This window comes from Bos grunniens, chromosome 29 (genome assembly GCF_055505025.1).
Source record: "Bos grunniens cultivar Pamir isolate PY7600 chromosome 29, Bosgru_T2T1.0, whole genome shotgun sequence".
Classification (NCBI taxonomy): domain Eukaryota; kingdom Metazoa; phylum Chordata; class Mammalia; order Artiodactyla; family Bovidae; genus Bos; species Bos grunniens.
Genome location: NC_141193.1, coordinates 6,942,832 through 6,955,410, shown reverse-complemented (window position 1 = coordinate 6,955,410; position 12,579 = coordinate 6,942,832). Strand labels below are relative to the sequence as shown.

General features: G+C 45.2%; 1 protein-coding gene across 2 annotated transcripts in view; it reads left to right on the top strand.

Annotated features, from left to right (window-relative positions):
• PACS1 (phosphofurin acidic cluster sorting protein 1) overlaps nucleotides 1-12,579 on the top strand; it is a 150,164-nt gene that overhangs the window by 41,913 nt on the left and 95,672 nt on the right. The window contains exon 1 of one of the 2 annotated variants that reach the window (XM_086384790.1): nucleotides 5,656-5,923. The exons of the other annotated variant lie outside the window; for it this stretch is intronic. The gene's annotated coding sequence lies outside the window, so the exon portion shown is untranslated. Of the gene's footprint in view, nucleotides 1-5,655; nucleotides 5,924-12,579 lie in introns of those variants that run through there. 2 annotated transcript variants of the gene reach the window in all.

Here is a 12,579-nt window from a genome sequence, read left to right as displayed (position 1 = left end):
GTTGCGGTGCCGTTGTTTATTTCAGGTATGCTGTTGGAACGTGCCATCAAGGCTAGTCAGGTTTCAGTATTAGGGGACAAGTACTTGCAGTGGAAGTATGGCTGTTTTACAAAACAACCAGAAAAGAAAATGCAGCTTTTCTGACTTGACAGGAAGATGTAAGAAGTGTACGTTTTAAACTCTCAGTTCTTTTAGAGACGATGACTTGTGTACTTTGATCATAGTGTAGGCTTACCGCTTCAGAAATCTTGTTCTTAATGTTCATGATTCATCTTGTTTCTGTCAATACAGTAGCTGAACTAAAAACTGTTTTGAGGTGTGGCAGACAGAAGACTGTCCAATGATCACACTCTTGCTCTGACATTAATAGGTTTTCATCTTTGTTTTTCTTCCCTTTGATTCATTGAATCATCTAGCCCTTTTTCCATACTAAGATTTTTTAAAAATACACAACAGCATGTGAATGACGTGAAAATTTTCCCCAAACTCCCTCGCTTCTCTTCCTGTCCCTTGACAAACTGTCCTGAGTATTTAAGTACAGTATTTGTACAGACTCATTTAAATGTTTTACATAAGCAGAATCACGGTGAGTTGTTTAGCTTGTCCTTTTCCTGTGACAAAGGTGTCCTGGAGATTTTTCTGTTGCTGTACTTGGAGGTCTTTCTCATTCTTTTTCATGGCTCTGTAGTATTCCATGAAATTGACAAAACCGTTTATTTAACTAATCCCAGTAAATTAATATTTAGTTTATTTCCAGTTTTCACTTTAACAATCAGTGAAATTAGATGAATGTAAATAATTTGTGTTTTTAGGGTTTTTCACTTCTTTTTTTATTCAGTTATGTAATTATCTCTACAGCATATTCTAAAAAAGCTTACTGGTACCTCACTGATGTTGTAAAGTTGGAATGACACTGAAGACCTTTGCTTTGAAAGAAAAGGTTGAAAATGAATTTTCTGTGCTCGTGGGCTTTATTCATCACTGTTTTCAGGGCTTTCTCTTGAAGTGTGATTATAAAGCAAGAGCACTATGAGTGGTTACAAAACTGTATTACAGTTTTTATTGGGCCAGTTCAAAAGAAGAGTTTATCTCTAAGGATCAGAGCCAGAACAATACAAGAGGTCAGCAGTGGTTAGAATGGTTGGTCTAGGTTAGTATTTTCTCACTGAGCTGGAGTCCAGCCTATGTGAAAAATGTCTCTCTCGCTCTCTTTTTCAACTTGGAATCCTCTTAATACACGTCATTACCATGGAACTTTCTGTCGTCGATGACCAGCTGTTGCTGGTTTCCTGGTACTTGAAATATCATTAATAAAAACAACCCCCTCAAAAAAAAAAAAAAAACCACATACCAAAAACAAACCCACAAAAAAACCCTATTTCTTCCTGTTTCCTTTCTCTGAACATAGGAAGATGCACATACATGGATAATTCTGATGTTTAAGGAGATTTAGAAGGTTATATTTTAAGCAGACGGGTTTGAGTGTCTCAGAACCCTCCTGGTACAAGCGTATTTCCTCCACTCTGTTTTGGGGCCAGCTGGGGGCGGGGAGCGGGCTGATGTTTGCCTGGCCACCCAAGAAGAGCCCAGACTGCCTTCCTGTGAGGTGCTGACTGCCCTGCGGTTGTGAAACATCCAAGGACACGGTTTCTGTCCTATTACCTGACCTTGTCAACCTCCTCTTCCCACCCCACCTTTCTTTTTCGGGTTTCTGATTGGCTTTTCTAATTCATTAGCACACTGCAGAGCGAAGGTGTTGCAGTTGGTGGAAGTTATTGCATTTCTCTGAAGCTTGGAGCTGTCTGGGCTCTGAGCTTCCTTTCTTTTAGGACTTTGAGAGACAGACCATGTAGGTAGCCTGTCACGGCTGAGGGTTTACATTCCTGTTAACCTTGTAATTTACAGTGAATAAGATGAATTAGCAACAAAACATTTCCTCTCTTTAAGAGTTGCCTTGGCAAGAAGTTGGAAATCTAGAACCTTGTTGCAAAGGAGTGTGGCTGTTGTGAATGAGTTGTCTCTTATCGTCACTGTGCAGTTAGGTGTTAATACACTTCAGCCGGAAAGTGACTGAAGGCCAGGCAGCAGAAGCTTCAGAGGACGAGGTTAGAGTGTAGGCAGAGTGGGTCAGCAGGAGACCTGACCCCTGGATTTTGTTCACTGACTAACCTGGGAGCCTTTGACTTCTCCACCGCACATCCTTTCTTTGCCCTCAGCTATTAAGTTTATTGTAGATGCGTGAGGTTGCATGTATAAAAGGTTTCCAGCGCTGCTAAGAAGGTATGAGTAAATATGAAGTGTTGTGTGTGCTAGGGCTTCCCTGGTGGCTCAGCAGGAAGGAACCTGCCTGCCAAGCAGGAGACTCAGGTTCGATCCCTGGGTTGGGAAGATGCCCTGGCGAAGGAAATAGCAATCCACTCCAGTATTCTTGCCTGGGAAATCCCATGGCCAGAGGAGCCTGCTGGGCTACAGTCCTTGGGGTCCAAAAGAATTGGACGCGACTGAGCACGCGTGGACACACGACATTGGATGTTTTCTTGCTTAAGGATGACAGATCCTAGAACTGCCTCCGATTCCTCTTAGAATGTAGCTCCTAGGAGACGAGGTTTGTTTACAAATTTGACATATTTCTCTTGGGCCTCTGTTATATCCCAGCCATTTTGTACATTTTGAAAATAAAGTGGTTAACAAAGTAGGTTAACTCCCCTGCCCTCATGGAAACAAGGCTGTAGCTGGGAAGACATCTACCAGATGAGAGAACACAAGTCAGATACGTGCCGTGTGTTAGATAGTGACAAACGCCAGCAGAAAAAATGAAGCAGGGAAAGGAGACAGGAAGTGTCAGGGAGAGGTCGTGTGGGCTAATTACGATAACCCGCTTCCTTTTCAAACTACGCAGACGGTTTTATGTATTCAAAACCATTGTTCTGAGAAAGGAGCTGCTGGCTTCTCTGGGCTGCCAGAGGAACCCACAGCACAGAGAAAGTTAATGACCCAGCACAAGGCCATCCGTCCAACCATGCGTGATTGAAGCTGTTTATCTCTCTTTTATGCTTTTTGTGATAATGACGCGGTAGACTTTCCCGTGTTAATGTTCATATTGCATCTGGTAATTGTGGCTTCTCAGGTTTTCTTTAAACCATCTGAAGCCATCATTCGTCTTGGGGGCTAGTGTTCCAGGGACAGTATTTTTTTCATCTGTGTTCTTCAGACCCCCAGGGCACCCCAAGCCTTTCTGGAGACTTAGCGGTCATTTTAAATTGATGCTTGGACCTTTTTCATCCAGATTCGTCTAAACAAGTTAGTCAGATGCCTGGCTTGAGGGGAGGCATGAATATAAAGAATAGATGGAGGGGCTGGTGTATATTTATGGGCCATAAACAACAGAGATTGTTAACAGATGCGAAAAGTAGGTAAGTTGCTGACTTAACTCCTTAGGTGTGTGTCACGGAAGCGCTGGCAAGACCTTGTGCTGGTGTCTGTGTTTATATGAAAATAAGAATTTCTGAGCTTATTCATCTTTTATTTTCCTTCTCACCCTTCCCTCTAGGTTTTGTTTTTTTTTTTTTTTTTTGAGCATCTGTGTTGGCTGGTTTAGTCCCTAAGTTGTGCCCCCCTCTTGGGACCCTGTAGACTATAGCCTGCCAGGCTCCTCTGTCCATGGGGTCGGCTAGGAATATAGATGTAAAAAGAGACAGAAACATGCACAGATGATTGACTGGATGTATTATGGTAAGTGTTAGGATAGAGAGAGGCCCAAGTTCAGTGAGAACTGAAAACTGGGACACTTCCCCCAAGTGGGAGTGGAGGAGGGTCCACGAAGGCCTCCCGAATCAGTGGCTCCAGCACTGAGTCAAGAAAAAGGCTGCAGGACTCCCCTGATGGTCCAGTGGTTGAGAATCCGCCTGCCCGCGCAGGGGACGTGGCTTCGATCCCTGGTGCTGGAGGATTCCACATGCTGCGGAGCAGCTGAGCGTGGGCGCCACGACTACTGAAGTTACCCACGCCTAGAGCCCGTGCTCCACAAGAGAAGCCCCCGAAGTGAGACGCCCTCGCACTGCCATCAGAGCAGCCCCCACTCGCCACAACTAGAGAGAGCCCGTGCATCAGTGAAGACCCAGCACAGCCAAAAATAACTAACTAAATAATTTTTTAAAAAAAGAGAGTGAAAGGCTGTAGCCTTGCTCTGTGGCTCACTACTTTTCCTTTGATCTCTTCTGACTTTCTCTACGTTGGTTTAATGCAGGTTCAGCTGATGCCCTCTGGTCCACTACCTGTTCTTCTATAGCCCAAAGCTGTTGTTTTTTAAGTAGCTGGAAAAAAATTAGAAGAACAATAATATTTCATGGCATGTGAAAATGATATGAAATTCAAATCTTTGAGTCTACATATAAAACTTTATTGGAACATCGCCAGGCTCATTTGTTTATTGTCTGTGTCTGCTTTTTTTTTTTTTTTTTTTCCACTAACGTCCTTTAATGCCCTGCTGAAAGGCAGGAGGCGGCAGAGATGATGGTGGTGAAATGGAACGCATGTAAGCCTGTTATCTTCTGCTCGCTGATTGCAAGTAATGCACAGGAAGTGTTTGAGGCGCCTCTTGTCCTGTCTCCCACCAAAACGTGATGCACCCACAGCTCTGTGCATAGCGACAGGCATTTACATGTGTCATTCTTGTTTTGTCTAGTTTGAATTTAGTTATGGGGACATTTTTTAGTAGTCTCAGAAAGAGAGTATCTGGTATGAGTCAAAATGATTATAGACTGTGCTCACCTCAGGGTAGGAGATCTGGGCCAGAGGACCTCAGGACAGTCCTTTACTATCCCTGCAGGTCTCTTTCAGTGATAGGGTTGGTTGGTGAGTAAACCAGATAACCTGCCTTTCAGCCCAGAAAAGACGATGCTGCTTGGTGGAAGGAGCATGAACGCCAGCACCAGACAGACCTATGTGTGCATCCTGGCTCTGTTACTTCCTTCCCAGGTGACCCTGAGCAGTTGATCTAAACTCTCTGTGCCTTAGTCAGCTCATCGGAAATTGTGATCATAAGAATGACATAAGGGACTTCCTTGGTGGCCCAGTGGCTGACGCTGTGGTCCCAGCACCGGGGGCCCAGGTTCCATCCCTGGTCAGGGAACTAGATCCCACATGCCACAGCTAAGGATCCCGCATGCTGCAACTAAAGAAGAGGTCCCGTATGCCACAGCTAAGACCCAGCACAGCCAAATAAGTAAATAAATGTTGAAACAACAACAAAAAAAGGAAGGAAGTGATCGCTTGTTCTAAAAACTCCTGGCACTAATAAATGTTTAATCTGGTGTAACCATGATAATTATTTTCAGTCTGTGAATTCTTACTATATATTATGAAACATTTTAAAACAGCAGCGATGTCCCAGCAGTTTGTGGTAATGATTTATTAATAGCCCGTCAACTGTGACTTAGTATGTTTGCATTTTTGCTGATAACGGGCTTCCAAAACACGTGAGTTCTTTGAACCAAGACTTTACCTAACTGGGAAAAATTTCTGCTCATGTTTTAACTGGAATTGGCACGTAGAGTGTTATGTCTTGCCTTGTGAACACATTCAGTGATTATTTCAATTTACTATGCAAATGACAGTAGGGAAAAGGTATTTTGTATGTTGTATCCCCTTTCCTCTGCCTTAGCCACTGTCTTTCCTTTCCACCCATTCTCAATAACTGAATTGTTTAATTAGTAATTTTAATTCTCCCTAGGAAGGTTAGTTTTATTTTTGATGTTTGTTTTTTGTTGTTTATTTATCTAGCTGCACGGGGTCTTAGTTGCGGGGCATGATATCTTTAGTGATGGCATGTGGGATCTGATTCTCCAACCAGGGATGGAACCTGGGCCCTGCATTGCAAGCATGGAGTCCCAACCGCTGGGCCACCAGGGAAGTCCCCAGGAAGGTGAGTTTTGATGAGGAGACTTAGACGGAGGCAGTCTTGGATTTTCTTTGCATAATTTTTGATGATTTTAGAGGTAACAAATTTTGAGGCAGAGTTGGAATGTCAGTTGTCAGGATACTGCATTTTCTGTCTTTGAATAATTCTCATTTAATCATCATCTTAAAAAGTCTAGTGAATACTAGTTACTTAGTACTTAATACTTAATTAGTATTTTGAATCCTTTATTTTAACCAATCTCAATGTATGAGATGTTTGTGTTTATGATTTGCTTAATGACAAAGATACGGGATTTCTTAAATAGCCAGCTTTCCTAGTTGGATCATGATAATTATTTGAATTACCTACAACTATGTAAGATCATATCAGTGCATAGTAAGCTAGATAAGGATTAGATTGTGGCTAAGAGCACGGGCTTTGGGGTCCTCTAACACAACTGCAAGTCAGAGCCTGGCTTTGCCATTTGCTAGCGTGTGTGATCTTCCCTCCTGGTGGGCGTATTGATCCTAAGGGCAGTTGGAAGATGAAATGACATTATAAATCTGAGATGCTTGGTGTGCGTCCTTATATCCATTGTTACTGGATTATTTTAGGGACCAACACAGCGGATTGCTATCTCTGGATGTAGAACTGAATCTTCCTGTCTTTCAGGCTTCCTTCAATCATTGTCTGATCTCAGACTCCAGACATAGTGAGCTTGTGGGGCAGTTCCCCTAAAATTCCATGGCCTCGTCCTTCTCTAAACGTAGATCTTATGCTCGAGCTGCTTAGAACACCCTTCTTCTGTATTCCTTTTCTCCTAATTTCCTTATCTTTCAGAGCTTGGTTTCCGGGATTCTCTTCCATGAACCCTCCCCCTGCCCTAACTCTCTTGGGCTTCTGCCGGGCCCCGTGCGCACATCTCTCTGCCTCTCACATTGAGTTGTAAAGAACTGTTCATCTGCAGTCTCTCTGTCAGACTGTGAGCCTTTTAAGGACAAGGCATTTTGCTCAGCTTTTTAAAAAAGATTTGTTTATTTGGCTGAGCCAGGCCTTAGCTGCGGCATGCTGGATCTTCACTGTGCTGTGCGGGGTCTAGTTCCCTGACCAGGGGATCGAACCCAGGCCCCCAGCATTGGGAGCGCAGAGTCTTAACTACTGGATCACCAGGAAAGTCCCTCTGCTCAGCTTTGGCAATGCTGTGTGGCAGTGCACAGGACCGACCTGTCCTCAGGGCATGTACATCCTGTACATTTGAGGAAGACAAATATTTAAATAATCATGAGGGTACACAGGGCTTCAGTAGAGCATTGCATGCAGTGGAGTGTAACGGGAGCTTTGAACCTTGTCCGGACACATCAAAGACACCTTTTTCTAAGGAAGTGATGTTGCTTCAAGTTGGAACCTGAAAGATATTTAGGAGTTAGGGAGGGGCAAACAAGGGAGTTCCAGGTGGAGAAAACTGCGTGTTGCGGGGTCACTTTGGGCCAGTTACTTAACTTCTCTGCACTTTAGTTTTCTTATTTGTAAAATGGAAATAGTGTGACTACCTCAGAGGATTGTCATCCATATAAATACTGTGTTTAAAGTTGTCTTCTAATGAGTATTTCTGAAATGAAGCACAATCAGTTCCTACAGGGCAGTTTCCTGGTCCAAGTTTGTGTATTGAATTGCTAAACATGTGGATTCACTTACTGTATTTTTCCTGGTAACCTTGCTCTTGACCTGTCCCAAAGCCTCTCTCTTGTTTTAATGACAAGGACAGAGGGTATTTTGTTTTGCTTTCTTGTGTGTTTGTGTTAATTACAGAGATCCAGTTCTGCCTTTCATTGCTGCACACAGCTCATGCTGTGGCAAACCTTTTAGGTCAATAAGTGTTATCGGGTGGAATGCTTTCACCTTCAAGGAAAACAAAAGCCAACTCAGTGACTTAAACACCCAGGCACTGTTTCAGATAACAGAGTCTAGAGGCAGGGTAACTCCAAAGTGAGTCGATTCAGCAGCTGGGGACCCATGTTCATTTTTCTTCCTGCCCTGCCATCCCAGAACACTGGCTTGTCCTGGCTGCTTCCTCTGGTCTCAGGAATGTCGCCACTCCAGGTGTCACAGATGTGTTATTGACCAAGGTTCCTGGCCTTCCCCAGTCAATAGAAATTGATCAGAGGCTAGACAAGAAATTCAGGCAAGGTTTTGCTTTGTTGGGGCCCCTGCTGCAGCACGAGGGCATGAGAACAAGTGACAGGTTCCAGTGCTTGTTACTCCCCGAGGGGGACGAGTTTGTTCCTTTTTTGGGGTGAGGGTAGGGATGCGTCCAGGGGTCTGGCCAGAAGGGCGGCTTACGTGTTTGGCCCAGCCCTTAGGTGGTGCTCTATGCAGAGGGCATAGTACCCTGCTTTTGCTCCTGGCGCTTCAGAAGCGACTGATGCTGTAGGTGAAGCTCCAGTACTTTTGGCCACCCAGTGCGAAGAGCCAACCCATTGGAAAAGACCCTGATGGTAGGGAAGATTGAAGGCAAAGAAGAAGGGGGCAGGAGAGGATGAGATGGTTAGATAGCATCACCAACTCAGTGGACATGAGTTTGAGCAAACTCTGGGAGATAGTGAAGGACAGGGGAGCCTGGTGTGCTGCAGTCCATGGGGTCGCAAAGAGTCAGACACGACCGAGCAACTGAACAACAACTTCAGAAGTGGCAGTTGGGTTCTTTGGTCTCTGTATCTTGTCCAGAATTTGCCCCAACTGGACATGCACGTGCTAATTTTTCGTCCCATACAGTTTCTTTATATTTTGTTGCTGGAGGAGAGGTGTGTCCGGGTCCCGGCACTGCAGCGAAAGGGTCCCAGGTCCCACCCTGTCTCAGATAGACCCCAGAAGTCCAGCTGAGGAAGAAGCACTGTGTTTTTCCTGGTGTCCCTCTTTATCATTGGAGTTTCGGGGAGTAAACTTTTGGCTGTGGGGAGTAAAGCTGCTGAAAGACAGGAAATCAAAACCTAGGCAGGTTGATTTGCCAGCTTCACCCAGCCGGCCCGTTCGAGACAAGTGGCCATGGCCTGCCTGGGGAAAGCACCAGACCAGGAGGGAGAGTTCCTTGTTTGGGCTTGACTTTGCCCTTGACTGCTAGTAATCAGGGTGTTTCCTTCTCCTGAAACACATCAGTTAGTCACTGACAAGGCTCCCAGCAGTACACTTTAGCTGGAAACACACTCGCGACCAACCGACAGGTAATCCCTGACCAAGTAAATCCCAGTGGAACCAGAAAACTGGGTCTCGCTTTCCTTAATTGGAGCCTGACTTCGAATCAGATATTGAACTGAGAAGAAAAGCATTCGCCATTAGAAAAAGAAATTTAAATTACTGGTCTGTCCATATTTAGAATTTCTTACAATCGTTTCCACTGTATGTAACACTGAAATCCTTTGTGGTTGTCTGCCGCCAGAATGAATCTTTGACCCGGCAACTTTAAATGTGTGTGACACCGTTGGGAATTTTGAGAATTCTTAATTTAATCTGCTCTGGTCCAGAGGTGGGGGCCGGGATGAGGGAGCGCGCGATCCTTTTGTGTTGAAGGTTACGCTGTCTGTCAGCAGAGGCCTGTGCTGCTGCAGCTTGGGTTAGGAGACAGCAGGTACTGGCACAAGAAGCATCATACTCGAACCTTTGTTTCTGGAGGCAGTAAAGAGCCAGCCAGGCCCGGAGGCGAGTAGGAGGTGACGGGCAGCACAAGGCCCTGGAGCTACTGGTGTCGCGTCGTGCTGCTGGTGGCCGAGGGCTTTCTCAGAGTGGGGAGAGAGAGACCCCGGTCCTCCTGCCAGGGACCCCGACTTCCTCTGCAGGGCTCCCTAAAGGCCGGCCTCGCCACTGGACTGTGGGGAGGCTGGAGTGTATAACTGCTTGCCTCTCCCCCAGCCCAAATTTCGTGGGTTCTTTCTTTATTATTTTTTAAATTAATTAGCTAATTAATTAGTTTTACTTATTTTTTGTTGCACCGGGTCTTCGTTGCTGCGAGGGCTTTCTCTCATTGTGATGGACAGGCTTCTCACTGCGGTGGCTTCTCTTGTTGCAGAGCACAGGCTCTAGGCACACAGGCTTCAGTAGTTGAGGCTCATGGGCTCTAGAGATTGGGCTCAGTAGTTGCGGGTCAGGGGCTTGGTTGCTCCATGGCACGTAGGATCTTCCTGGACCAGGGATGGAACCCACGTCCCCTGCATTGGCAGGCGGATTCTTATCCACTGGACCACCAGGGAAGTCTTCATGGGCAATGTTAATTGCCTAATTAATGAACTGATTCATATTCTCTTTTGTGATAACTTAGTTCATGTCAGGTGGTGCTAGTGGTAAAGAATCTCCCTGCCAGTGCAGGAGATGCAAGAGATGTGGGTTCGATCCCTGGGTCGAGAGGATCTTCTGGAGAAGAAAATGGCAATCCATTTCAGTATTCTTGCCTGTAAAATCCCACGGACAGAGGAGCCTGACAGGCTACTGTCTATGGGGTCACAGAGAGTCAGACACCACACACACACACACACACACACACACACACACACTTCTTGTCAAGCAGGGACTTGTCCTGACGAAGAGAGCAGGAAGGTCACTGTACCGGGCCCTCTGGTTCCTTGTCTAGACAGCGTCCACGGCTGTCCTTCCCTCACAGACTCGGATTGTTCAGAGTCACGCATCTCCCTGGAGGGAAGGAGGAGGCATTAAAGCAGAAACACACACAACTCAGCAGGTTTCCCTGAACGACCAGTGATCACTGAGTTCTTGCTGGACCCTCCCACTGATTCACTCTTTACATTTCTTCTCTGTGCCTCTGTTTTCTGGTTGGTAAATTGTGGATGTTGCTGACTCTGTGAAGTGCTAATGAAAGAGGCTGGACCTCACCAGGGGTAGAGAAGGGCCTTTGCTTGGAGAAGTGCTCGGCGGTCACCCTCGCCTGGGGGCTGCCTGTGTGCAGAGCTGTCTGTGTTGGGATGGAGGAGGGGCCCAAGACTGCCCACCCCCACCCCGCCCCCGACCTCGGGGAGCTGAGACATGCGCAGAAGGTGGGCACGGCAGTGTGCGCCCGGTGTATGGCTTCAAGTGATTCATGGATACACTGGGTGGGACCGTCTTCAGTGTTGGAGATGGTGACTCAAAGCCTACTTTTCCTTCCTTAGGGACGCCACAGCCCAGAATCAGTCTGTTAAATGGGGGTTGACGTCCTATACTTTGTTACACTTTTCTAGATGAAATGAATCCTATAAACGGTCATAAATGCTTTTTTTTTTTCAGCTGGTGGAGGTAAAGATTATGTTTTTCAAAAAGTGAGACAAAGAGCACCTGGAACATGATACGTCTCCTCACAGAGGCCTGTGATACCACCTGTAATGTTGCCTTGCTGGCTCTTAACCAGAACTTGTTTAAACCTCTAGATCTTACTGCAGTTTTATAGGGACTACACGGGACAGAAACGTGGGCAATTGTTTTTAAGGCTATAGTCAGCAAATTCCAAACTGCAGGTGTTTTATAGGACAAACCTGTTTCTTCAACAAATAAACGGTAATGAGGGGAAGAAAGGTTGGAGGGGACACCTGTAGATAAACAGAGACTTAAGTGATTGAACCAATAATGATTATGGTGCTGATTCTGCCAAGCATAATGAAGGAAAACATGTGAGACAATCTGGAAAATGCGGGTACAGATTAATTTATGCTGTTAAGAAGTTATTGTTAATTGTTTTCAGTGTGGAAATGATATTATGGATACATTTTAAATGAATATCCTTTAGAGATAAGTACTGAAGGCAAAAGGAGAAGGGCGCAGCAGAGGACAAGATGGTTGGACAGCTTCACCGAGTCAACGGACGTGAATTTGAGCAAACTCAGGGAGACAGTAGAGGACAGAGGAGCTTGGCGTGTTGCAGTCCAGGGGGTCACAAAAAGTCAGACATGACTTAGTGACTGAACAGTCACAATTGAAGTATTTACATATGCAGAGAAATAAAGTCTGGGCTTTGCTTCAAAATAATCCACTAAGGGCTGTGGGCAGGAGTAGAGATGAGACAGGACTGGTCGTGCATTAAAAACTGTTGAAGCTGAGTGTTGGGTAAATCGCGTTTATGAGACTATTCTACTCTCTGTGTGTTTAAAATTTTCTAAGTAAACCCTTTTAATATTACTCCTCAAACTGTTCGTTTTAAATGGAAGCATTTTGGGAATTCCTTCGCCATCCAGTGGTTAGTGCTCGGAGCTTTCCCTGCCTTCGCCTGGGTGCGGTCCGTGGTTGGGGAGCTAAGATCCCCCAAGCCACGTGGTGCAGCCAAAAAAAAGAAATAAAATGGATTTATTTTATTGTATGTAAATATAAGATATATGTATGTAAATTATACCATAATCAAGTTTATTTAAAAATTAATTTAAAATGAGTAAGAAGAGTTTTCACATTTTGCTCACATAGTGTCAAACGGTAATTTCAGAGGTTGATACTACCTGACCCCCCCGAGAGTGGGAATGATCTGACTTGTGCTGCATCGCCCATCCCCCACACACACACACTTAAAATGAACTTTTATCATTTGCATTTCTGGTGTTGCTCTAGCATCTCTTTGACTTGAATTCTGTGATAGGTTTGTTCACGTGTCTGCCATCCAAATGGACATTCCTTTTGACGCTAGAATAAGTGATGCCGGGAAGGACGTGTAGCCA